Source organism: Eptatretus burgeri, chromosome 4, assembly GCF_056783735.1.
Source record: "Eptatretus burgeri isolate ZD-2024b chromosome 4, Ebu_testis_v1, whole genome shotgun sequence".
In the NCBI taxonomy this organism is placed as follows: domain Eukaryota; kingdom Metazoa; phylum Chordata; class Myxini; order Myxiniformes; family Myxinidae; genus Eptatretus; species Eptatretus burgeri.
In genome coordinates this window covers 102,697,784-102,722,783 of record NC_140964.1, presented here as the reverse complement: position 1 = coordinate 102,722,783, position 25,000 = coordinate 102,697,784, and the positions used below count along the sequence as shown (strand labels likewise).

The window sequence follows — 25,000 nt, the reverse complement described above, 5'->3', positions numbered from 1 at the left end:
CATGCATTTCTGATTCATGCTTCACCACGACATGTACACAAGTTGGCCTTGCCAATTTTTACTTTTAAAAAATGTGATTAGATTTTTTGTCGGAGCAAAATTATGTCCTCAATAAATTTGAAAACTAAGGCTGTCACATAATGCAGTTTCATCACTCCATATATTGTTTTGTATAATGGACTCTTAATAATTCAGATATATTCTGGGATAGCATTTTTACTGCAGAAAATTGAAATTTGTGAGAGTTTTGTTTTCCCCAGTTTGCCAGAGAAAGGGTATCTTAGTTTATTACCCCTTTGAAGCATGAGCTTCTTAGAATTTGGGCTTCCCCACCCTGGACTCCCTGGAAAAGTCTGGCCACTCGGGTATATGGAGGTTTGAATAGTGACCAGTAAACCGGCCACTTGGGTACATGGAGGTATGAAGAGTGGCTGGTAAAACGACCGCGAAGGTTCAAAGGGTTAATTATTCATGATGTGCTACAAAACTGTAGCACTGTGACCATTTCAAATAAACTGCATAACCATTCAAATACAGTATAGATGCTCTCACAATAACTCATTATACAGGAAGAAACAGCACAGCATCACAGGCATTGCAATAATGGTTCGTTTACAAGAGTTAATGAGAGGTAAACTGGGCTATCCCACCTGTAGGTCCAAATTGATTGAAGTGCATTGAAGTAATATTTCAAGGTCAGTTTTGAAAATACATATTTGAGGATGATACTGATCTTTGTTTGTTCAGTGAGAGTTGAATGACATTCTAAATTAGAACAGCACTCAGTAGAGTGCATACCTCCGCGAGGTTGAACAGTTTATGTTTTGTATCCCTCTGATAGGCCGGATCTGGATCTTCACCAAACTGGAATTCATTCGTTCTTGTCGCACAGCCAAGCTGTTGACCAAGTTTCATCCTAACCCATCCATAACTTTTTGAGATATCCTGCACACAGACAGAGAGATAGAGAAACAGAGGTGAAAACATAAACTCCGTCCACCTTCGGTGGCAGAAGCAAGAAGAACTTGAACTTCAAAATTATTTTTCTCACATCTTATGTCATGTTGAATAGCCCAGTTTACATCTGAGCAGCTCAAATAGAAACCGAAAGCTACAGTATGAAATATGATAGCATTTCATCGTGCTCTACATCCAGTACTAAACACAATGCAACTGCAATTTTTGTATACCTAGTCGAGGTTCATGGAAGAGCGAGTATTAGTACACTGAACGGATCAGGGCACAGAAGGACAAAAGGAACAGTTGAGAGAGGGGGGAAGCACCAACAGCAGAGTTGAAGGCCACAACAAAGGCAGACTTGGACAAACAATGGATGCAGGGTGGAATGAGGGGAAAGATGTCATGCATCATGTATAGGGTGGACAAGATGGATACAGAAAAAAACTCAGCCCTCAAGAGGGAAAACTGGAAATTTGGAAGGGGGAGGGATTGGGTGGGGGTTAACGAGGGTAGAAAATATCATGGTTTTGGATTGGGGATGATCTGCTTTGGTAATGAACAGCTGTCTTGAAAACCTGGAGGGAGGAATGAGATTGAAGAGAATGTAGAAGTTGGTTCCACAGGCAGAAGAAAAGAGGGGCAAATGAGTGGGCATGAGCAATGATCCTACATTTAGGTTGTTTAACCAGAAGGGGGTTGATGGTGGGTCGCGTGTGCTGTGCAGAAACCAAGGGGGGACAAATCATGGAAAGAGCAGAGGGTGCATGACCAGAAGAGGGGGTGGAGGAACGACAGACCACTGACCTCTCTGTGATCACATAATGATAGACCTGAAGACTCAGCTTCTTCATGGGAGATTCCATAAATATTGAAGGCCTTGGTTTCCATTATGTCCAGCTGAGCAAGGTATAAGGCAGGGGAGCCAGCCCAGAGGAGAGAACAGTACTCCATGAAGCTGTGGGTGAAGGGCTTGTCGGTGGATAAGATATCAGGTGTGCCAAGGAAGGACTTTGTACGATGGAGGATGCCCAGTCGGCAACTAGCTTTGGAGGCCCACTTTGAAATTTGGTTTGCCCAACAAAGATTATGATTGATAATGAGATCCAGGAGTTTTGAATGACAACGTCCTCAAGAGGATTGTTGTGAAAATCGTTCAGTGTGTTTGCTAGACAGTCCTTTCAGAGAGAGTGGGAGTGTGATATTTGTCAGGATTGAAAGACATATTCCAAGTGTTTGACCAGCTTGTGATTTTTTGAAGGTCCGAACAGAGGGAAGAGGCTCAGCCTTCCTGTCTGCTTCATGAGGGGTGTCAGAGCAGAGGGTGGAGTCATCAGCAAATCGATAAAGGGGATTATCCTGAGAGTCAGAGAGATGATTGATGAAGATCAGGAATAGGATTGGGCCCAGAGCACTGCCTTGGGGCACTCCACCTTTGACAGGGAGAGGAGATGAAAGGATTCCGTTGAGTGGCACATGTTGGATACTGGAAGAGAGGAAGTCAGTAAGCCATGTGTGGAGGTGACCTTGGATGCCACAAGCAGAGAGTTTGGAGAGTAAGGCAGAAAGCCAGACTATCGAAAGTATGAAATATGTCCAGAGTGATGGCCCTGACCTCATATTGGCAGAAGTCCTCCATCTATTGTTGGGTGAGTAGAAGCATCATGTGCAAGGTGGAGTAACCTGGTCTGAAACCAAACTGATGATCTGAGATGAGGTTGTTGGAGAAAAGGAAGAATTTTCTACCAAATGCGATAATGGATTCAATGACCTTGCTGATGATTGGAAATAAACTGAAAAGTCTGTAGTTAAAGGAGCTTGGAGGTCGAACCATTGGTGTCGTAATATAAAGTGCACAGAGAATGAAAAACTTCATTTACAAATGATGATGATTATGATGAAGATTTATGAGAGCTGAAGCTGATGGATGCTGACATTAAGAGTAGATTTCAGTCTTGCTGAATATATAACTTAAGCTGGAGTTTAAGATGGGACTGGAGATTGAGAAGGGCTTGATTTAGGCACAGAGAAGGCCATATAAGAAAATTTTCTGATCTTTTTTTGTTTCTTCTTCTCATTCCAAGCCACATATTTGGCAGTCTTCTGTGATCAAAGTCATTTTAAAGTGGTCTCTCTTTTAGATACAAATATCATTGATGCAAACTTTGTCCTGCATTTGACCATTCACAATTATTCGAGCAAACGGTCGAATATTTGGCCTTGCAAAAATGGTGGTTCAATCAATCAATTAATTTATTATTTTGCACTTTTTATTCGGTTCTTTCTTCTGAACTCTCCCCTGAGAGTCGGGAAAGGTCTATGATCTCTTCCATTATTGGATATTTGTAATGGCTGTCAACATGATCATGGATTTCCTCAACACTGATTGGGTGTTGTGATTGACTGAGACCTTTCTAAGTGCTTGATGTTAAGGCAAAGCTGTTGCTAACTTCGAACATTTTGTTGTGGTGCAGCAGACCGAAGATAATGATATTCTTTTGTGCAGGCATCAGAACCAAACAGTCAAATTGTCTTCCATTTGCTTAAACATCCCAAAACACATGCAATTCTGTGTCCCATTTGCTTCTAAAGTATTGGACTCATGTACTTCTTCCAGTCACAAGGACTTGCTGAAGCCACGATATTATCTCAGACTTTGTTACTTATGGAATTGCCAAGTTTAACCAGTGCAACGGCTGCCAACTTCTTTTATCCTAGGATCAAAATTGACTGACTGCTGGAGGCCATAGATTGAAGAGGATGGAAATTATGTAGAATAATGCTTGTGAAGGGCACCGACCTCTCTTTGTCTATTATCTTTGTGGGCTTACAGAACTTTTTGGGTGACCAACATTATCAGTTCTACCAGTAAAGTGATCGCTTGTGGCTAATGAATATCGTGTGTGTGTGTGTGTGTGTGTGTGTGTGTGTGTGTGTGTGTGTGTGTGTGTGTGTGTGTGTGTGTGTGTGTGTGTGTGTGTGTGTGCGCATTGTTGAAAAGCATTGCCTCTTGTGTTCTAACACCCTGGCTGAATTGACCCTGCCTTGCTCAAGTGATAAGGTACTCTGCACTGACAAATAGAAACTGTACTTCAATCCTGGGAAATCTCACAGTTACACACTGTTGCTCCAGTAGGATCATCAAACAAACCCACCTATCTAATTCCATGGCATTCCAATTAAAGAGGTTCAAACTCTTGTGCATCTATTTCACCATCAGGCATGACTATTCTGGGCGCATATTGTAAAGCAATCCGCCAAAGCCGGCCACAGATTGGGTATCCTCCATCGTTCCAGTCTTTCCTTAAAAAAATTAGCATTCACAGCCTACAGGAACTTTGTTTATAGTTGAATGGAGTACTACTCTCCATTCTGTGCTGACACCCATGCATTATCTCTACCTCTTCTGGAATATGTGAATCAAAAGCTCTCAACATTATTGGAATCTCCCACGATGAGGCCAAATCACAAGGTCTGCTTCTATCATATTGCATGCAGGTCAGTGACCTCTGATCTTTAATGCCTCTGTTTATTTATTTATTTATTACTCCCTCTCCCGACTCCCTCTGCTCTAGTATGTATTTACTCTTTCAGTAACCCCCTCCTGGTGAAACTTCCAAAAACTCAGCTAACCACGCACCTCAACTCTTTCATTCCATGCTTCTCTGGTGCGTGTAACCACCATTCAGAAGCTTCCCAACAGAGCTTCAAGCGGGTGGTGCACCGCCATGTCGTGGCACTCTGCAAGCTTTTCCAGACTCTTTGTTACCCCCCCCCCCCATTAGCCCTTCCGAACCCAACCCTTAAACTTTCAGGTGTGTGGTTCTGGTTCTGGTTCTCTCTCTCTCTCTCTCTCTCTCTCTCTCTCTCTCTCTCTCTCTCTCTGTCTCTCTCTCTCTCTCTCTCTCTGTCTCTCTCTCTCTCTGTCTCTCTGTCTCTCTGTCTCTCTGTCTCTCTGTCTCTCTGTCTCTCTGTCTCTCTGTCTCTCTGTCTCTCTGTCTCTCTGTCTCTCTCTCCTTTCCCGTTTGTTTATTCCATTGCTTTTTACATCCAACTGTTTCCTCACTGCCCCACTATCAGTTTATACCTTATGAGCCTCGATCTTGTAAAGAACCACCAAAATGTACAAATTTCGTCCTCCAACTTATAGAATGGGTTGGCAGTCCTGGATGGTCAAAATCCCTATTTTATCATGATTTGGTAGGTGATGTGAAGAAAGTGTTGAGTGAGTTTCGCCTGGAGAAATACACATGCATAAAGACTGAAGTTCATGTTTGTATCGCAGTCAATCTTGTCTTGCACATTATTTGCAATGCAAGGATTGTTATTGGATCAAATTATGTTTTCCTATCTTCCACAGTAAAATTAACTTTATTATTTAAATCCAATAACTTGCAAATTTTGTACAATGGGATTTTTAAATTTGTTACTCAATAAAACTCAATGTCTTGGCTGGTTGTAGTAAGCAATTAAAATATTCAAAGACAAAGCAAAATGAATTTCATGAGATCATCTTTGATCTATTTATTGTATTTATAAAATTTGCTCTGACAATGTTAAGATGAATGTTCATTAAAATGGCTATTATAGGTTCGAAAAAACCAGTGCAGGATAAGCAGGAGTGAATGGATGTGGATTATGTTTCTATTGATGCTCTGCTTGGATGCAGAGTTTAATTTTCCACTCCCGTATTTTCCTGATGAATGCGTTCTAAAATTCCAAACGATTAATTATTTAGAATTAGTTCATGAAAAGTTGGATGTATACTTTCCATTATTGGAAATATAATTAACAGTATATTACATATACGACCATCGGCACTCCTGGCCTCTGGTAGGGAGTGCCCATCTCGGCCCACCTTCGGAAGGCAATTTATAGTGGTGCTATTTCCACAAAGTGATACTTTATTCTGGAACACACTGTACATGTGACAATAATTGGGATGTAGTATATCCAGTACTCATAACCATATTTAGCCTTCCTGGACCATACTGTAATGTTTTTGTGATATAAAAATGCTGAAAAAATAGAATTTTCCACAAAATAATGATTTTGGGACACACTGTAAACCTGAAAATTATTTTTGGGACAGACTGGAATCATATTCTGCCTTGTTGGACTAAACTGTGGAGTTTCTGTTAAATAAAACAGCCAAGTGATTAATTTTGAAAGTTTTCATCATATACTGCACTGAAAACAGTGTGTTTACAAAGTCCCATTACCCCCTCTACTGAACTTGATAAATTAATATAATTAACACACGGGAGGCAAGGCTAACATTAATTAATTAAGCTTAACATCAACATCAACATCAACATTAACATGTATAGTATACAAAATGTACCAAGGTAGATGATGACGGGAGGTAACGGGACTTTGTAAACACCACGTGATAACGTGCACGCGCACACACACGCACGCACGCACGCACGCGCACACACACGCACACACACACACACGCACACACACACACACGCACACACACACACACACACGATCCTGCAGCTTGGTGGAACTTGTTGACCACGTGCTGCTGGGAGAGAAGGCCCGAGCTTTTGTGAACTCCCTCTTGCAAAGTTCCACCTGTTGAGGACGAGAGAGACCGAGGTTTGTGGAATGGAGGAATGCTGAATACAACGACTTTGATTGATATGAGTGAGAACGGAGCCAGGGATGGCAGCACAATATTCATACCAGTATGTTGATCCGCAATAATCATTCCGGTTCAATAGTCATACCGGTACGGCGATCTGCAATATTCATACTTGTATGAAGTGATACCGGTATGAACCATTACAGCGATCCACAATTGTCATACCTGTACGGTGGTCATACCTGTACGGTGATCCACAATGGTCATACCGACCGGTACAGTGATCCGTGATGGCGATACCGGCCTGTGCCAATTGCCTCCCTTCTTTTGATTTTTAATGGAATTTTCAGAGCTGCGAGGCTCAATATACGCCACACACCTAAACACCTTGGCTGAAGCAAAACAATACTGGGGAATTTATATTGTTTTCCCCGTTTCTTTTATAAACTTTAAAAATGATTTGCAGAGTTGAGGGAGCTTTCGGCTCAGATGGCAAAGTGGATCCAGCATGCCTGACCAGATGATCCCCATTTCTCATGCAGTGTAGAAAAGGCGTGATCTGGGTTCTCGGTACTGAGAGCATGAAGTGAAGATGCGCTCCAAATCTTCGGGAACTCTCCACCACTCGCAGAACCCTGTTGGGTGACATTCTCTCCTGTAAATTGGAATTAATAGTGCAATGTCCAAGTATGAGCCTATAAAGGGTTGCCTGGTCTCTTCGGGAGAGTCGAAGAAACGAGACAGAGGATCCAACCAAATGGTGGACCTTGTAGCACCATTTCCCCTTGGTGGAGGAGTCCCAGAGAAATTGTCTTTTTTTGTTGATGTTTTTCCTAATTAAATTAGAGAGTTCTGATGGGCCCAGAGGGATTGGGGTTTCAAAATCTGACCTTAGTGTCCATTTGGCTGCCTGGTCGCAGGCCTCATTGCCTCCAATGCCACATGGGCAGGGATCCAGCACAGGTCAATGACCATGCCCCCCCAATTGGCCATGTTCATAAGGTTAAGCACCTCAAGAATCAGGTCTTGCCTACCACCAGACTGCAGGGACTCCAATGGTTTCAGACCAGAAAGTGAATCAGAAAATATAACTGCACTGAGGGGGTTGAGGTCGATTATCCATTTGAGGGCCAAAACGATGGCAAATAGTTCTGTCGAGAATACAGAAAGGTGATAAGAAAGCCTAGCGGACTTTATCACCTTGATGTCAGGAATGCAAAACGTAGCCGATGTTCTCCCAATTGCAGGGTCTTTAGAGCCATCTGTGTAGACATGTAAGGATTGACTCCAAACTGTGCTGTTATATTCCACAGCCTGGTTACGAGTCACAACCACATTGTCCCTTCACGTTTTCCCCCAAAGATCCAAGTGAATATGAGGGGTTTCTAGGGTCCAGGGGGTACAAATTGCCACTTTGTTCAATGACAATCATTAAAGAATCTAAACCCATCTCCTTAGCTACCCTCACGCACACAAGTTCGAAAGGAGGTGAGATGGAGTATCTGCCAAAAGCTTGGTACTCCCAACATTCTGAGAACAACACTTTTCCTCGATGGTTGTCTCCAGCAGAAACACACTCAGCCCAAAGGAGACACTTCCCAAAGGAGAGACAAGGGTATCTTCGAAGCCTCCATAAGGAGGGTACAAACCAGAATGCTTTTGAAGGCACTCAGACTCAACCGTAGTGCTCTGGCTTGAATGGTTTCCAGCTTCTGGCGGTTGGTTCTGCACATCTCCCAAAAGGCCTGACTGCCATCATCAAAATGGGAGCGGACGAGAGTTTTGTACAGGAGAAGTTTCCTTTCCTGATGAGCTCCTCAAGATGTGCCAGCTAGACATCGTAGGAGGTTGAGGCCTTTTGCACATTTGGCAGCAAGTTTTTTTTTAATATGAGGGTTCCAGGTTAGGCCCCTGTCAAAGGTAATTCCTAGAAAGGACAATTTCGGGGAAGCCTTAATGGAAGTACCATTGATTGTTATCAATATGTCCTTGACCATATTTTTGCAACTATGAAAATTATGAATTTGGACTTGGGTCGAGAAATCATGAAACCCCATTTTTGGGCCCATTGCTAGATCATGCAGACATACACCTGGAGTTATTTGGGATTAAAATGAGGGTTTCTGCTCCAGGTCCACCCAAGCAATGTGGTCCGCAAATGGAGTTATCCTGCTATGGAACTCTGAAGGGGAGGCAGCATCATCGATCATGATGTTAAAAAGGATGGGACTGAGACAGCTGCCCTGGGGAATACCATTAACCATGGAGAACACAGAAGACAGGGCTTGGCCTACTCTTACTTGAAAGGATCTGTTGGATAAGAAGTCATGGATCCACCAGAACATCCTGCATAAAATCCACCAGAACATTGATGCCCAGTCTGTATGTCTTGAAAAGGAGATCTTCCTTCCTGACTGAGCCGTAAGCCTTGTGAATGTCGAGGAAAACTCCTAATAGAGACTCGTGATTGTTTAACACCTTCCTGATGTCATTGATGAGAGAAGCAATGTAGTCAGTGGTGGAACGACCCTTCCTGAACCCACTTTGGTACTGTCGTGTTCAGGGGGTTATGCCCCTACCTGGACGGATAGCCGAGTGGTTTCCTGTGGAGGCTTAGAGCCGAGATTCTTGAAGATTATGGCGTACACGCGAGGGAAAGAACAGCTACATGGATGGAGCAGATAGATGCACAGCAGAAGGGGGTTTATCTCGAACCCACAACAGAAACACGGACAGCAGCAAATTAAATGAATAATTATTTAATAAATAAAAAATCAAATAGGTATAATGGAAATAAATCAAGACGTGAGGTAACCTAAATCTAATTTTGAGGCGTCTCCACACAGACTCAAATACAGACAAGGGGACAGAATAAAACAAAGAAAAATCCCCCCCTTATCCTGGCACTTCACTTCGGGTCCAGAAGTGATCTTTTATGAGCTTTGGTGTCGAGCCGCATCATCCTGAATGGTGGGAAACCATGCCCAAAATGGTGCCAAGCCCCTCTCATTGTGGGAAGCGTATGGGAGGTAATTCGTGCGGATGGTCCCTTCGTCAGGAGAGCCCACAAGCTGTCATGAAAGTTCCTCTTCATTCTCCGATCAGAACACCAATCCTGTCTCAATCCTCCTATCTCCGCCGATCCATGTCACTCGCTTCTGTCTCTTCTCTCTGGTCATGTTCCGACCACCGATACTATCCCATACTAGGTCAGCTTGCCATCAAACAGTGTGACCTTTTTCTCTCCTCATGCAGCGGGCGGCTTCCCCCGTTTTTCCAGACACGCTCTTCTCCTCTTACTAACATCACGCCCATTAATCATCCACTCCAGGAGCGTGGTTTTCTCACTGTCCCCCTGGAGGCAGGACTTTCTGCCTGCTTGGACGTGCAGGTCGGTTGTTGTTTTAAAGACGTGATCCTTTTTATGGCCAGTCTTGAAATACAATAACATAGGAAAAGGTCACAGGGGGAAATTACACACTGGGGAAAATTATCCTTAAACCCTCCTGAATTAACACAACACCACCCCCCCCCCCCATGTGGTGACACATGCACTTAAGCTCACAGTTTCCCGACTTAAATTACATCAAGATGTCTCCTACACATCCACAGACCAAGCTACTCTATACGATCTTATCTTTGCTATGAAATTCCTCCAACTACACCATGAACATAACAGTACTTTCACAGCAGGTTTTTTTTCCCCAAAATAAAGACCAGGCGTTCATTGACCATCTTCTCCATTAATTTACTGACCACCAAAATGAGAGCAATCGGTCACTAGGAGCATGGGTTAGAGGGATAGAGGGTAGAGGATGAGGCCTCACTCTTACCCCTTCCTCACTCTCCCCCACTTCCTGGCTCCCCTTTCCTCACTCGTTCATCAGACAAGACAATCGGCATCAGAAAATTGACTTCCTGGAGTTATCAAGAAGCTGTGTAAGCTCAACAGGAGCAAAAAAAGTGTTTTTTGTGTGTTGTTTTGCGTACTTTGTGATTGTAATTTGTGTTGGGGCTGTGGGACTGTATTTATAAAGCTGTAGTTGTGTTCAGAACAGTTTTAGTGGGTATTTGTGTTATTTTATTGAAAGAAGCAGGGAGGCCTCGTGTTAAGTTTCGTGTTTTAGTCAGTTTGGGCCTTGGGAGTATGGCGGTGGAAAAGGGTATAAATAGAGACTGAAGGAGAAAGGAAAAGGAGTTCATAAAATGTGATACATGCTCAATGTGGACCATATCAACAATAGGGGAAGCAGGGGGGTCTCACTGTTGTAGGAGGTGTGAGGAAATATCCAACTTAAGGATAATTATTACGGGTGCGTGATGGTGCAGCGCAATCAGGCAGTGGTGATGGTGCAGCGGGATCAGGCTGTGGTGATGGTGCAGCGAAATCAGGCAGTGGTGATGGTGCAGCGGGATCAGGCTGTGGTAACGGTGCAGCGGGATCAGGCAGTGGTGCCGGTGCAGCGGGATCAGGCTGTGGTGACGGTGCAGTGCGATCAGGCAGTGGTGATGGTGCAGCGCGATCAGGCAGTGGTGATTGTGCAGTGGGATCAGGCAGTGGTGATTGTGCAGCGGGATCAGGCTGTGGCGACGGTGCAGCGGGATCAAGTTGTGGCGACGGTGCAGCGGGATCAGGCTGTGGTGACGGTGCAGCGGGATTAGGCTGTGGTGGCGGTGCAGCAGGATCAGGCTGTGGTGACGGCACAGCGGGATCAGACTGTGGTGGCAGTGCAGCGGGATCAGGCTGTGGTGACCGTGCAGTGGGATCAGGCAGTGGTGATTGTGCAGCGGGATCAGGCAGTGGTGACCATGCAGCGGGATCAGGCAGTGGTGACCGTGCAGCGGGATCAGGCTGTGGTGACCGTGCAGCAGGATCAGGCTGTGGTGACCGTGCAATGGGATCAGGCAGTGGTGACGGTGCAGCGGGAGCAGGCAGCGGTGATGGTGGAGCGGGATCAGGCTGTGGTGATGGTGGAGCGGGATCAGGCTGTGGTGACCGTGCAGCGGGATCAGGCTGTGATGACTGTGCAGCAGGATCAGGCAGTGGTGATGGTGCAGCGGGATCAGGCAGTGGTGATGGTGCAGCGGGATCAGGCTGTGGTGACCGTGCAACAGGATCAGGCTGTGGTGACCGTGGGGTAGGGGGAGACAGGGAAAGGGTGGTGTGGGAGTCTGGACGGAGGGGATGTGGGAGGAGGGTAGGGGAAGGGGTGGGATTCTCGAGGGAGGAGTGGGGTGGGAGGAGGGACACATGTACATTATATATATTTATATATATATATATATATATATATATATATATATATATATATATATATATATATATATATATATATATGTTCCTAGTTCGGTTTTGTTTCAAAAATCGTGCTATTTTGTGTTTTTGTTGACCTTGTCTTACCGGGTGCTTGAGGCCTACCCATCCCTCCCCTCAGTGGACAATCATGTTTATTTGTATTTTTCCCCATTACCTTCAATTTCTATCTTCCCCACTTTCCCAACATCACCCATCCTTCCTAACTAAACACTCTTTCTTGTCTTAAAACCAAAAAAAAAAAACCTTTCTCCTTGCACACTCACAAGTTTCGATCCTTCTTCTTCTTCTTCTTCTTCCTCCGCCCCCTCTTCTTCTTCCTCCTGTCGGCACACCATCTTTATTCTACTGAGCTGACCCTTCCTCGCCATTACCTTTACGATTTCTTCCGATCTACAACCTTCCATTCCCGAATCTTACCTGTTCTTCAAAAATACATGAAAAATATTATTCTTCCTTGTATCCTTTCAATCTCGACACATCCTGTAACCAGGATCCTCGACATATCCTGTAACCAGGATCCTCGACATGTCCTGTAACCAGTATCCTCGACACATCCTGTAACCACGTGTCTCTCTGAACTCTTCCTGCTACTTTTCATCGACCCAGCAGCTTCACACTGCATTTACCATTCCAAATTCACCACACACTTCCACGATTTTACTTCAACCTTCCCTTTTCCAAATGTTACGCAATCCTTATTTAAAATAAATAATTTCACTTTTGACTATACACCTCCCATAGCCAAGTGCTTCTCCCATAACCACGTTATCTGTTTCCACCCCCTGCGTTTATTGATCCAATTTCACAATTCACCTCACGATTTTTTTCTACAACACTTCCATGACCTAATCTGATGAAAACTCTCTCAAACAATAATAAAAATAATAAAAACGATCTCTTCTAATGCTTCATCTTCCTCTTTCACACGTGTGGTACTCTTTACCGTTTCATAATGCACTACTCTTCCACTATTTAAACAGACTGCTCTCAATTCGACCTTTCATACCTTGCCGAAAAATTCCAACTGTTACAGCGTTTCTTCTCTCCATTCTCCTAATTCGCCTTGATTGCATCCATCAAGAAACGTGTTTAATCGCATCTCTGACCTAAAACTTAAAAAAAAAAAACCCAGTTTGTTATGAATGTTTGCTTTCCATCAACCATTCTTTTTTTCCAACTTCAGTGCCAACTCACCCCTCTCACCCCTCACTCTCAAAGCAACCATCACACTCTTCTCCCTCCAAGTCTCCCTCTCACCTATCTCAAAAACTCCCCCCTCACCTTTCTCCCTCAACTCTCCCCACTCAACCTTCTCCCACTATTCACCCCCATCACTCACCCTTCTCAAAGTTGCCCCCCTCTCATCCACAAAGCTGCCTCCTTCCACTGCCCTCTCACCTCCATCTCTTCACTCCAGCACCTCAAATACTCAACTGCCTTCTGCCCCTCTCTTGTCCCCCTCTCCCCCAGCACCACAGAGCCTTTTCTCCTCCTCATACTGCCCCTTCCCCTAGTTATTCTGCAATCCCCCACACTCTTTCAACAACCCTCCTTACCTCCCCTTCCTCATCCCTTTTCCTTCCCTCCCCCTCCCCTCCCACCCCCTGCACCCAAAGCCTCCTCCCCTCCCTCTTCATTAACAGTGTGGACCTCAAATATCCGGGGCCTTCGCTCAAACCTTTCAGATCTTTCCATACAGGTTGTCACTGACAAACCAGACATAATCTGCCGAACAGAAACTTTCCTCCCCCAAGACGTGTCTGACTCCCAAGTACCTCTCCCTGGTTACTCCCTCCTCCGGTATGACAGAACTGAGCCTCGTCCTGGTGGAGGAGTTGCTCTCTTCATCAAAGACTCTATTCCTCACTCTCCATGCACTGCCCTCACTCCCCCACATCCCCAGGAATACCTCTGGCTACGGCTTCCCCTCCACTTCCACCTCATGTTTATATGTGTACTGTACCGTCCACCAAACAGTGATGACTCCATCTACACCTCACTATCTGAAAACATGGATCAACTTCTATCTTCCTCATATGTGGCAACTTAAATTGTCATCATGCCAGTTAGCTTGGTGTGGGTACCTCTTTCACCTGTCATGGCACTTCAGCAAAAGCTTTCTGTGATTCATTGGGATTGACTCAATTGGTCAACTTCCCGACCCGGATCTCAAACAATGGTACTCCATCTCTTCTGGATCTGATTTTGACAAATTTCCCTGACAATATCTGCTGCTCTTCCTCCGCTCCAATCAGTTCTTCTGACCACGTCTTTGTCAAAGTGGACATCTCTCTGGTTATTAGCAGAGAACTACCTCACCGCCGTCGAGTCTGGCATTTCAATCAAGCTGACTGGCAGGGTCTCCAAGCAGCCATCACACTTATAGACTGGTCTCCTATCGCTACTTTCTCCAACATCAACTCATCCTGGGAATTCTTTCAAAGAAACTTGCTCTCCCTCATGCACAGATTTATCCCTCTTCATCTTCAGTTGTCCTACCCTTCCTCCCGCCCTTGGTCCACTGAAGCTTGTGGCGAGGCAGTTGTCCTGAAACAACTTGCCTTTGCCTCATGGAAAGCAAACCCAACTGAGGGTAATCTCAGTTCGTTCCATAAAGCTCGGAACAAGTGTGTATCTTCCCTCAGGAGAACCAGAAAACAATATCTTTCCAAGCTCAAGTCTGACCTTTCAAACCTCTCTCCCTCCTCAAAATCCTGGTGGCATCTAATCAAATCTGTTCCTGGTGTATGTTCCCCCTCCATCCCCTCCCTTACCTCAAATAGCCGCACTGTTGATACCGCACGTGAAAAGGCTGAATGCCTAAATTCAGTGTTTGCAGCTAAATCTTGTGTCAAAAACCCATCGCTTTCTCTACCCACCTTACCCAGTCGCACCCAACTGTGTCCTTTTCTCCTGACAAGTTGGAGAGCTTGCAGTCAAACCTGGACTCAGATTCTGCAACGGATCCAGACGGCATCAGCCCACGTGTCCTAAAAACCTACTTTTCTGCTATTGCTCACCCTCTCTCTGTTCTATTCACCCTCTCATTTGCTCAAGGTCATCTGCCATCTGCTTGGAAATCAGCAAACATTACTGCCTTGCATAAAAAATGTGCAAAAACAGATCCCTGCAATGACAGACCAATCAGCCTTCTGCCAATCATCAGCAAGGTGATGGAATCCATCATCGCTTCAGACATCAAATCCTTCCTCTTGTCCAATGGCTTAATTTCCGATCATCAGTTTGGTTTCAGACCAGGTCACTCTGCCCTGGATATACTGCTTCTCCTCTCTCAACAATGGATGGAGGTCCTCAATGTCGGACATGAAATCAGAGCCATATCCCTTGACATATCACTTGCTTTTGACACGGTCTGGCACCCTGCACTGCTCACCAAACTTTCTTCCTATGGTATCCAAGGTCATCTCCACTCATGGCTCGCAGACTTCCTCTCCTGTCGCAGTCAACGTGTGGCCCAAAATGGAGTTCTTTCATCCCCTCTTCCTGTCCAAGCTGGAGTTCCTCAAGGTAGCGTTCTGGGCCCTGTTCTTTTTCTGGTTTTCATCAATGATCTCTCCGACTCTCTGGAAAATCCTCTATATCTCTTTGCTGATGACTCCACCCTCTGGCATTCCATGTCATCCCTCAGACCGGCAAGCAGCAGCTTCTTCACTCACTGCAGATCTGCGTAAAATCACAAACTGGTCCAACACGTGGAACATGTCTTTCAATCCGGACAAATCTCGCACCCTCACTATGTCTCTCCGAAAGGACCGTTTAGAACCCCCCCTCCATCCACTTTCTCCACAATTCTCTGGAAGAAGTCCTTTATTTCAAGCTTCTGAGTCTCACTCTCTGCCATGACCTTTCCTGGGAAAGCCACATTTCAAACCTCGCCTCCAAAGCCAGTCGCCGACTGAGAATCATCCGTCATGCAAAGTCCTTCCTCGGCCCACCTGAGCTCCTGACCACTTACAAAGCTTTCGTCCGCAGCCTGATGGAGTACTGCTCTCCCCTCTGGGCTGGTGCTCCTGCCTCCCACCTTTCTTGGCTTCACGCTGTGGAAACCAAGGCATTTCGGATCATTGGCATCTCCCGCAATGAGGCTCAGTCTTTGGGCCTTTCACTCTCTCACCGCAGGCTGGTCGGTGGTCTTTCTGTCTTCTACCGTCTCCTCTCCAGCCTCGCCCCCCCTGCTCTCTCTGCGATTTGTCCCCACCACATTTCCGCATTGCGCTCAAGGTGCGACAACAACCCCCTTCTGGTGAAACTACCAAAATCACGAATCACTGCTCACCTTCACTCTTTCATTCCTCTTTTTTCCCACCTTTGGAATGAACTCCCTCACTCTATTCAATCCCATTCTTCCCTCCAGGCCTTCAAAACAGCTGTTCACCACCACCTCTTATATTCTATAAATTAGAATAATAATTCCCACTGAAACCCCCATCCAAATCCTCGATCGTTTCTACCCCCGATTATCCACCCAAGCCCACCTCCTTCAAATTCCCTGCTTTCCTTCCTGAAAGTCCCTGTAATGTCCATCTTGAGTACCCTGTGTTCCCCACCCCCCCCTCCACAGATCTCCTAATGTCTCTGTTCCCCACTGTTTTATCCATCCCACTCCCGCCCCTCTTGTCTCATGCCCCCCTTGCTGTGCGTTGTGTGTTTGCTCTCATACGAGCTTCGACAAGGTACACCAAAAACAAACAAACAAAAAAAGCATCTCCCCCCACCCCACCCCCGGACGTAACAATGTACATAAGTTGGATTACCACAATGGCGTTTGGCACGTGTGTGTGTGTGTGTGTGTGTGTGTGTGTGTGTGTGTGTGTGTGTGTGTGTGTGTGTGTGTGTGTGTGTGTGTGTGTGTGTGTGTGTGTGTGTGTGTGTGTGTGTGTGTGTGTGTGTGTGTTTTGTGTGTGTTGTGTGTGTTAATGCGAGCATGTGTTGTTCATTGTTATCTCCATATTGGGTTTCGGAAAGTGAAATGGAGCCATCCCAGGTCTCAAAGTATCCACCTCTGTATGACTGTGTGCTTGTGTCTGTGCGTGCGTGTGTGTATGCAAGTTGCCTCTGTCCGCGAGCTCCATATGTGGGTGGGTTTCAGGAGGTGAAACATAGACCTACCACGTCACAAAGTATCCCTCTCCGTGTGTGTGTGTGTGTGTGTGTGTGTGTGTCTCTGTGAGTGTGTGAGATGGGATGCCATCGATGATGTCATTTCTGTCAAGTTTATTCACATGGTCCTTTGGCTTTGACAGCTGTGCTCCTCAGGATGATTGTGGTTTGTGTGTGATGTTGACATTGTACTCACATAGTATGCGGATTGTGGTTTCAGAAGCACATTGTATGTATGAAACTGCTACCATGTGTGTTGGTGTGGTCAGACTGTCGCTGTTGTCGTTGGGTCTCCGATGACAGGATTTGATGAATGAATAAGGATAGTGGTTTTCTCGCAGTAGTCAAGTGATGTGCAGTATCTCCATCCGGCGTTGTTCACGGTCAATGCAGTGTGTTTTTGCACGGTCAACTAAGTTGCGAACACAACTTCTCCAGTGACAGTTGGGATGGCCACTTCGATAGTCCAAAATCTGGTCCGTGTGGGTGGGTTTACGGTACACCCGTGAGTGTAACTTGACGTCTCTGTCCCTGAAGAGATGTCCATCCAGGAATGGCAGAGATCCAGCTTGTTCTACCTCACACATGAACTGTATTGCTGGCCATGTTGAATTCATCTTTCCAAGGAAACGGTCAACATCTGCCTTCTTTGTGATCACGAATGTGTCATCAACGTTGCGCAGCCACAACCTTGGAAAAGGCTCACCGTGTCGTGCAAGATCTTCAAAGCGTTTCATCACTAGTTGGACGATGAACCCTGAGATGGGTGAGCCCATCGGGGTTCTTTCATGTTGATGGTATATGGCACCATCAAATACAAAGTACGTTGACTTTAGGTAAAGTTGACTGCGTGACATGAGATGACCACAGCTGAGGTGGCTGTTGCTGGCTATCTCTTGGTCATTGTTGATGTACTGCTTTCAGGTCTGTGTTGCCAAATTGAGGCCTGGTAACTCTTGTGAAAACTCCATCAATTGAGACATCGACTTGCATCCCACAAACAAAGCACGAAGCAATCGATTACAACGTCAACACAAACAGCAGTCATTCAATTTAAAGGAAGCCTTGTGATTGGCGATGACTTGGACCGATCCATGATGTGAACCGTCCCCAACGGAACTTGATGGTGTTACCACCAAACCACTCTCAACGCCTCTGAGGAAGAGAACCAGTTTGTTCTTGAAACGTCAGGCTTTAAATAAAGAATTTAAATTTGAATTATTTTATTGCTCAGTGTGCCACTTCTTTCTTTTATAGTAGATAAAACTGATGCTGCAGATATTCGTTCTTGGGCATAGGCAGTGCATGGCATGTTTTTCCATCCATTGATGAAGAGGCACAGATAGGTAGCCGTTAAATTAGAATAACTATTTCCTGACTGCTTTTGCAATTTAAGCTTTTAGCCGCTTGTGTTGACACAGGCATTGGTTTGCGTGGCAGGCAACAATTGTTTGTAAAAGTTTGCAGGGCAATAGACCATGATGAGCACTCATTTGTGTCACCACAACCGCCAAATAGGGAGGTGATTAATAAATAAAATCTGAGACACACTGCTTGGCCGAAGGGGTAAGTATGGTGAGAGGTGGCAATGTGCTGATGACACCAAGTAAGCAGAAATGAATTCATGTTTGGGTAACCCCTCCCCTCGTGCCTTGCTGCTGATGTACACTGCTCCACAGGCCTTTTTATAGCAATATCATTGATGCTGGAGATATCTTGGATGGAGGCGATGCATAATGTACTCATGATGCACACATAAGTTAGTGTTAAAATTGCATAACTACTTCCGAAAGGCTTTGACAAGTTAATCAATTGGCTGTTTGGGCATTGTGTTTGTATGGAATGTGACACATGCTCGTAAAATTACCATGACCGCTGTAATGGGGTACGAAGTTATGTTACCACAGCAGTTAAAGGTCGATATATGTACTGGATAGCAAATCCCCTAACTCGGTGAGGTAACAAGGCAAACATCGAGTCCCATAACAGCAAATGCTGCACAATTGGTGAGCAAGAAGAATGTCTCCCACACAAACGCATTTGTGTCTGCCTTAGTTATCACCATTTAGAAGGTGTTGTTGTGGTCAGGCAGGATAAATTACACCAAAAAGAACTCTTCTAACCCTGAATGCGACGTGATGCTGACATCATGCACATAAGTAAATATTGGATCGGTGGTCAGGATGAAGGTTGCTTCCAACATACATAAATGAAACGAGCTCCGACTTCGGCTCAATATCCTGAACATGTCTGCATTGTACTGGTCTGCACAGATAAGGTTGTTCTTTAAGTATGTTTACGTATGTCGGAATCAACCTTCATCCTTACATCGACCGTCACAAGTCGTCGTCGTCATATTATGTCGTCAAAAGGAATTTGTACGATCTCTGTGTCTCTTTCAGCATGGAAAGAACAAAACCAGATCATATCTATCCGATTATTGATTTATGTGGAAGATATCTGGAGATAAACAGCAAGTTACAAATTGAAGAAAAAAATTGAGGCCTCAAATCTAACTAAAACACGCCATACAAATTAAACATAGATTGTGACGCTCGCGATCAAAATGGAAGTACTCCAGTCACTGTTGAACACCAAAAGGTTCCAAAAAGTGTTTTTTCCCATATGCGGTAAGATGATTATTTTAATTAATCATGATACCGAGAATTATCAGTCATATCAATTGGTGGTAGTGGCCTGCAAAGCACTATCGCTATCTGATATAACTCCATGGTAGTTGTAGGCTTGTCAGGTAGCGTTAATTATTCGCTGCCAGGATACGACGGTGTATTATCACAGTGAAAATTGACTAAATCCAGGACTAATTGGAATCGGTGAATTATTTTGAGGAAATTTTGAGGCCTGCCTCCTAACGGCTCCAAAATACTTGTGATGACAAAATCGTTGGGAATTAAAAGATATGATGTACTTAAGAAACCTCTTACACTCTCTGTTAATTCAGCAACGTCATCAGACCTCTTTGGGCGTTCTTGTGAAAAGGCACTTTCTGTCACTTAAACCCCTCCCCCCAACGCCACCCCTCCTGGCAAAAGGCAGGAGGGTCAATTACCCCCCCCCCCTCACTCCCCTCTCCAACATCTCTGTATGGAGCCACTGTTGCAGGGGCTGTACTATCGCACTCTTTCCTCCAGGGCTTCAAGCAGACAATGCTGCACCATCTCATGACTTACCCCACCTTTCCCACAATCTTTATTACCCCCATTAACTCTCCCTCACCCAACCATCTTGCTTCCAGGTTTCTGTGCTTCCTCACCTCTTCTCTCTCCTCTTTTTCTGTTCAATAATTCCCTTGATTGCTGTGTCCAAGTAGTCCAAATGTGTCCCCATTCTCACTGCATTGCCCGCCTCTCTCCATCTCTTTACTCTTCCATGAGCATATATTTCACAGGTTACACCAATCTGGTGTTGGCTTAACAGTTAACGTGGCTGGCTTGAGATCTTAGGGTTTTGAGAGTTTTGAGTTTGAGCCACTGCCGTGCTGTTGAAACAATACCAGGTCATCAGGTTGAAATAATACAATGACTCAGCCTGTCATCCTCCCGAGGTCGGAAAAAGTAAGAATCAACTTACTGGTAACAGGGATCATCAGCGGCACAGCCGCACTTCCAGAGAAATTGATGCAACCAGCAGCCATAGGGTGCATAAGAAGTAACAACAGATTACACATAGGTGTTTGCAATTTGGCAACTAGATAGGTAGGCTTGTTTATGACAGGCTTCGTATTCACAGATTCCATCACATATCCTGCGTAAAATTGTTCCAATGGGACACCATTGTTATAACAGATAGATTCAACTTCAAATGTCAATGTTATTATGTATAGATCACTAATTAATGTAGTACAATGCAGACCACGATGGTTTGCAACAAACTCCCGCAACAGACCACTCAGGCTTGTCTGCTCTTGCTTGAGGCTGGAAGAGAGAAAGATCAACCCATGGCGCTTGAAGCAAGGGAGAGTGAGATGTAAGAAGGCATTTTGAAACAAGACTGCCTGCAGTCTTACCATATCATTTCTCCAGGCTCTTTAACAACTGCACAAGGCAGCATGATTTGTGTCTTCTGGAAGTTGAGACTGTGTGGAAGAAATTAAAGACAAAAAAATTGTCAGGAATGGTGAAGATTCATAAAATTGCAGTCATGTAGTTCAGTACATCCAGACTCGGTGTTAATCCAGACTCAGTGGTGTACTGGTTTGGGCATCCGCTCTGAGTTTGGGAGGAGGTCAGTGATTCAAACCCTGGCCGAGTGTGTGGTTCAAAAGTCAGAGTCATAGTCATACCAATCATACCAAAGAGTCATACCAAAGACTTAAAACTATTTAGCTGCTGATTTACTTGACGCTTAGCATTTGAAATGATAGAACACAGGCAAACAACGCTGGGAAGGCAATGGCAAAAACACCCAGTATAACTCTTATTCCTGATGTTGGCTTAACAGTTAAGGTGGCAGGCTTGGGATCCGAGGGTCCAGAGTTCAAATCCTGAATACCGTTGAATTAACACCAGGTGGGGTTGACTCAGCCTGTCATCCTTCTGAGGTTGGCAAAATGAGTACCAGCTTGCTGGGATGATTGAGCCGTTTTAGTATCTTGTCAGAGTGGCGACCCTTCCAGGATTGTGCCCAATAGCCCAGGATACTGCTTTGGCAGCACCAATGATCTGGACAGAGTATGGTCCCAATGGATGGATAACTCTTATCAAGAAACTCCTTTGGCAGCACCAATGCTCTGCAAAGAGTATGGTTCATCAAAATCAAAAAATTTAAGTAAATGGATGGTCTTTCTGACATAAGAGCAGCGTATCATTACACATTGAAAGCAATAACGAACCCTTCTTTCCCATATTGACTTGAGTTGCTCACCTGCATTTGTTGTTTTCATTTTTTTTTTCATTTATTTATATTTTCATTTACAGATGCTTTCCGATGGTTCTGTGATGTTTCCTGGTGTATCGGCTACGATATCCATCGGCACGCCAATTTCAGCTTTCTACGTTACATGAAAGGTACCCAACAATAATATCAGTCAGTCAGTGGTTAGAATGAGCTTTCTATATTAGATGTCTGATCAAGTCCGTATATGCTTCAATGGAATTTGGAGTTTACAGTCGTGAACTGCTTGATGCAATCTTTTTCTCTCTTGCTCTCTTCTATTTCTCTTGCTGCTTCTATTTGAAGACTTGTGTTTTCCATCCATCCTGCAAGCCTGGTGTTTGATTAACGGTTTTCAGGTGGTTGGCTTAAGATCAAAGTGTCTTGAATTCAAGCCATTGTTGTGACGTTGAATTAACACCAGGTGGGTTGACTCAGCCTGTCATCTTTCTGAGGTTGGCAAACAAGTACCAACTTACTGGAAACAGGGACTGTGATTTTTTTCATCAGCACTGCATCACCCCAGAAAATGATGCAGCCTAACAGCCACAGGCTACATATGAATAAATAAATTAATGTGTCCTTTGCTGTAGTGTGTTTGCCCTCTCCCTTTGCTGGTTGGCATTCCCACTTGCATGTTTCTTTCGTATCTCATTTATGACAGCTGCGAGGTAAACAGAGACTAGAACCCAGTGGCATACTGAGGTTGTCTGGCACGTGGCGGAAAAACATAATTTTGCTTCACCCCTTACACCTCCCTCCCCCAAATCCCAAACCCCACCTGCCATAGACAGAGGGAATTAGGATCTTTATATTAAAATTTCAATTCATTGACGATTGACCACTCCACTCGATGCAGTGTGCCAAAAAAAAGATGAAAGAAGTCAGAGTTCGAGTGGATAATCCCCTGTTTGGTAACGATGCCACCAGCGAGATGCTCACCATATGCTGCAGAACGAATCTGCCGCCGAGAAACCGTGACCCGAGAAGGTTCGTGATCACGTGGTTCGTTTTTACCAAGATACCATGACTGGAGTAAAACCAAACCTATGTAGCCTAGGGCTGATGGTTGCATCATTGCTGGGAGTGCAGCTGTGCCGCTGATGCAGTTCCCCCGATTACCAGCAAGCTTACTCATTTTTCCTGACCTCAAAAGGATTACAGGCTGAGTCAACCCACCTGGTGTTATTTCACGCAGCAAAAAAGGGGCTCAAACACACGACCTCAAAATCTTAAACCAGCCAACTTAATCGTAAAGTCAACACCAGGCTTAGATATTTTAAAATCCTTCGAAGACAATGTTGAAACTGTTTTGAGCAGTTTCACAACAATTTGCAAAACACAACAATTTGAGCTAAATTACACTACATTCTAAGAATGTAAAAAGTGCTGTCTTCCTCTATCATCTTGTAAATTGTTATAAAATAAACAGAGCTTTATAAATAATCAACATTTAACCTGCAATATGGATGTGAGCCAAGTGTTGTGATTTTTAAAGTGCATTCAAGTGCAAGCGATGGATCAACAGCACAAGGCCCGAGATCATAGAAAACGTGTTTGAACAACTTGTCCCAAATTTGGACATAGGACATCTACCAAATATATCGTTCTTGGAATTGGGCCTCATCCTGTGAGTGCTGTTACAACTGCATGGCTACCTTTTTTTGTTTTTACAATAATCTAAGGCGAGTAGTGGAGTTGCCACACACACACACACACACACACACACACACACACACACACACACACACACACACACACACACACACACACACACACACACACACACACACACACACACACACACATAGATAAATGACAACACAAGATAGTTAGATGAGGCAAACATGGCCACTGAGCTTGGGGAAGTGAGGTCACTACCTGGATACACTGGGGTACCAGCAGCGTTGCAACAATGGCGCCACTTTTCTCACCACACTCGGCAGAGCATTGTCTTTGGAAGAATTTCCTCCTCCGCATGGATGCCAACCTCTGGTAGGTTGCCCATGCTCTTAACCTTTTAAATGCTGACCATCAAGCAAAGAAGCAGCACATCCCATTTTTAGTTCTTTGGTATGACTCTGCCAGTTTTTGAACTACCGTGACCTCCCAGACTCACAGTGGACACTCCAACAATTACACAACTGCAATGGGGCAAGATGCTGACAATAACATTCCTGCTCAAAATACTGGGCCTCTGAATATTTGGAATGTGCTTCATCACAGGCACTATAAGGTGTGCTCCCTGTTGCACTATGGAAGTTTCTCACGTTCATCGAGACAGATGTTCTCTCTGCTTTCATAAAAACAATGATGCAGATTTAAACAAGGTAATGAGGCAATGACAAAGAGACTGAAGTGAATATTTCCCCGTGTGTGACTCAAATGTTTGTCAATTTGTATGTAGTTTGAATGAAAGGTTTATATTTGCAATCGTGGAATTCCTTTGACTTGTGAACTATATGTGTTCACAGTTTGAGATATGGAATGGTATCAGGAAAAATCTATGACATCATTCACAGGGAAGGGTAAACAGCTTGGCTTCTTCCTCACAGGTCAACATCATGCAATGTTCGAAGGACATCAGGAAGGAACATGATAATCTCGATTCTAGAAGGTCAACTGAACTTTGGGTTCCATGTCATCTCTGCAATTTACAATGGACTTCTAAGCTGTTTTGAGAAAAAGCTAAAAACTGTCATTACAACCATGATCTTCTCTACACCCATTAAATCACCCTCACCTCAACACACACCACCCAAACTTTGCGTCTGTATCCATATTATCCACCCCCTGTGTTCTTCACTTACCCCTCAACCTTAAGGCCCTGTCACACCTTGACGTTTTAGCCAGTGTATGGCAAGGTATCAAAATGTATGTAAAACGCTGGCGTACGCTGAACTATTGATGTTTTTTTTTCCAGTTATGGACGTATTCGTAACGAGTTGGACGTATGCATAACGTATTAGTAACGTACACAGAACGTTTCGATAACATATAGATAACTTATATCAATGAATGCTGAGCGTGTTGTCGGCGTTCACAACCTATGCCCAACGATAGTCTAACTTATGCATAGCGCGGCTGCGTATCGCCGACGATCATGTGGCGTAGCCTAT

General features: G+C 44.6%; 1 long non-coding RNA gene across 1 annotated transcript in view; it reads left to right on the top strand.

The window, feature by feature from the left end:
• The window catches only part of LOC147028785 (uncharacterized), a 213,919-nt gene that overhangs the window by 49,131 nt on the left and 139,788 nt on the right, over positions 1-25,000 (top strand). Inside the window, exon 2 of the long non-coding RNA XR_015057717.1 lies at positions 21,926-22,015. This is a non-coding gene — a long non-coding RNA (uncharacterized LOC147028785). The remainder of the gene's footprint in view (positions 1-21,925; positions 22,016-25,000) is intronic.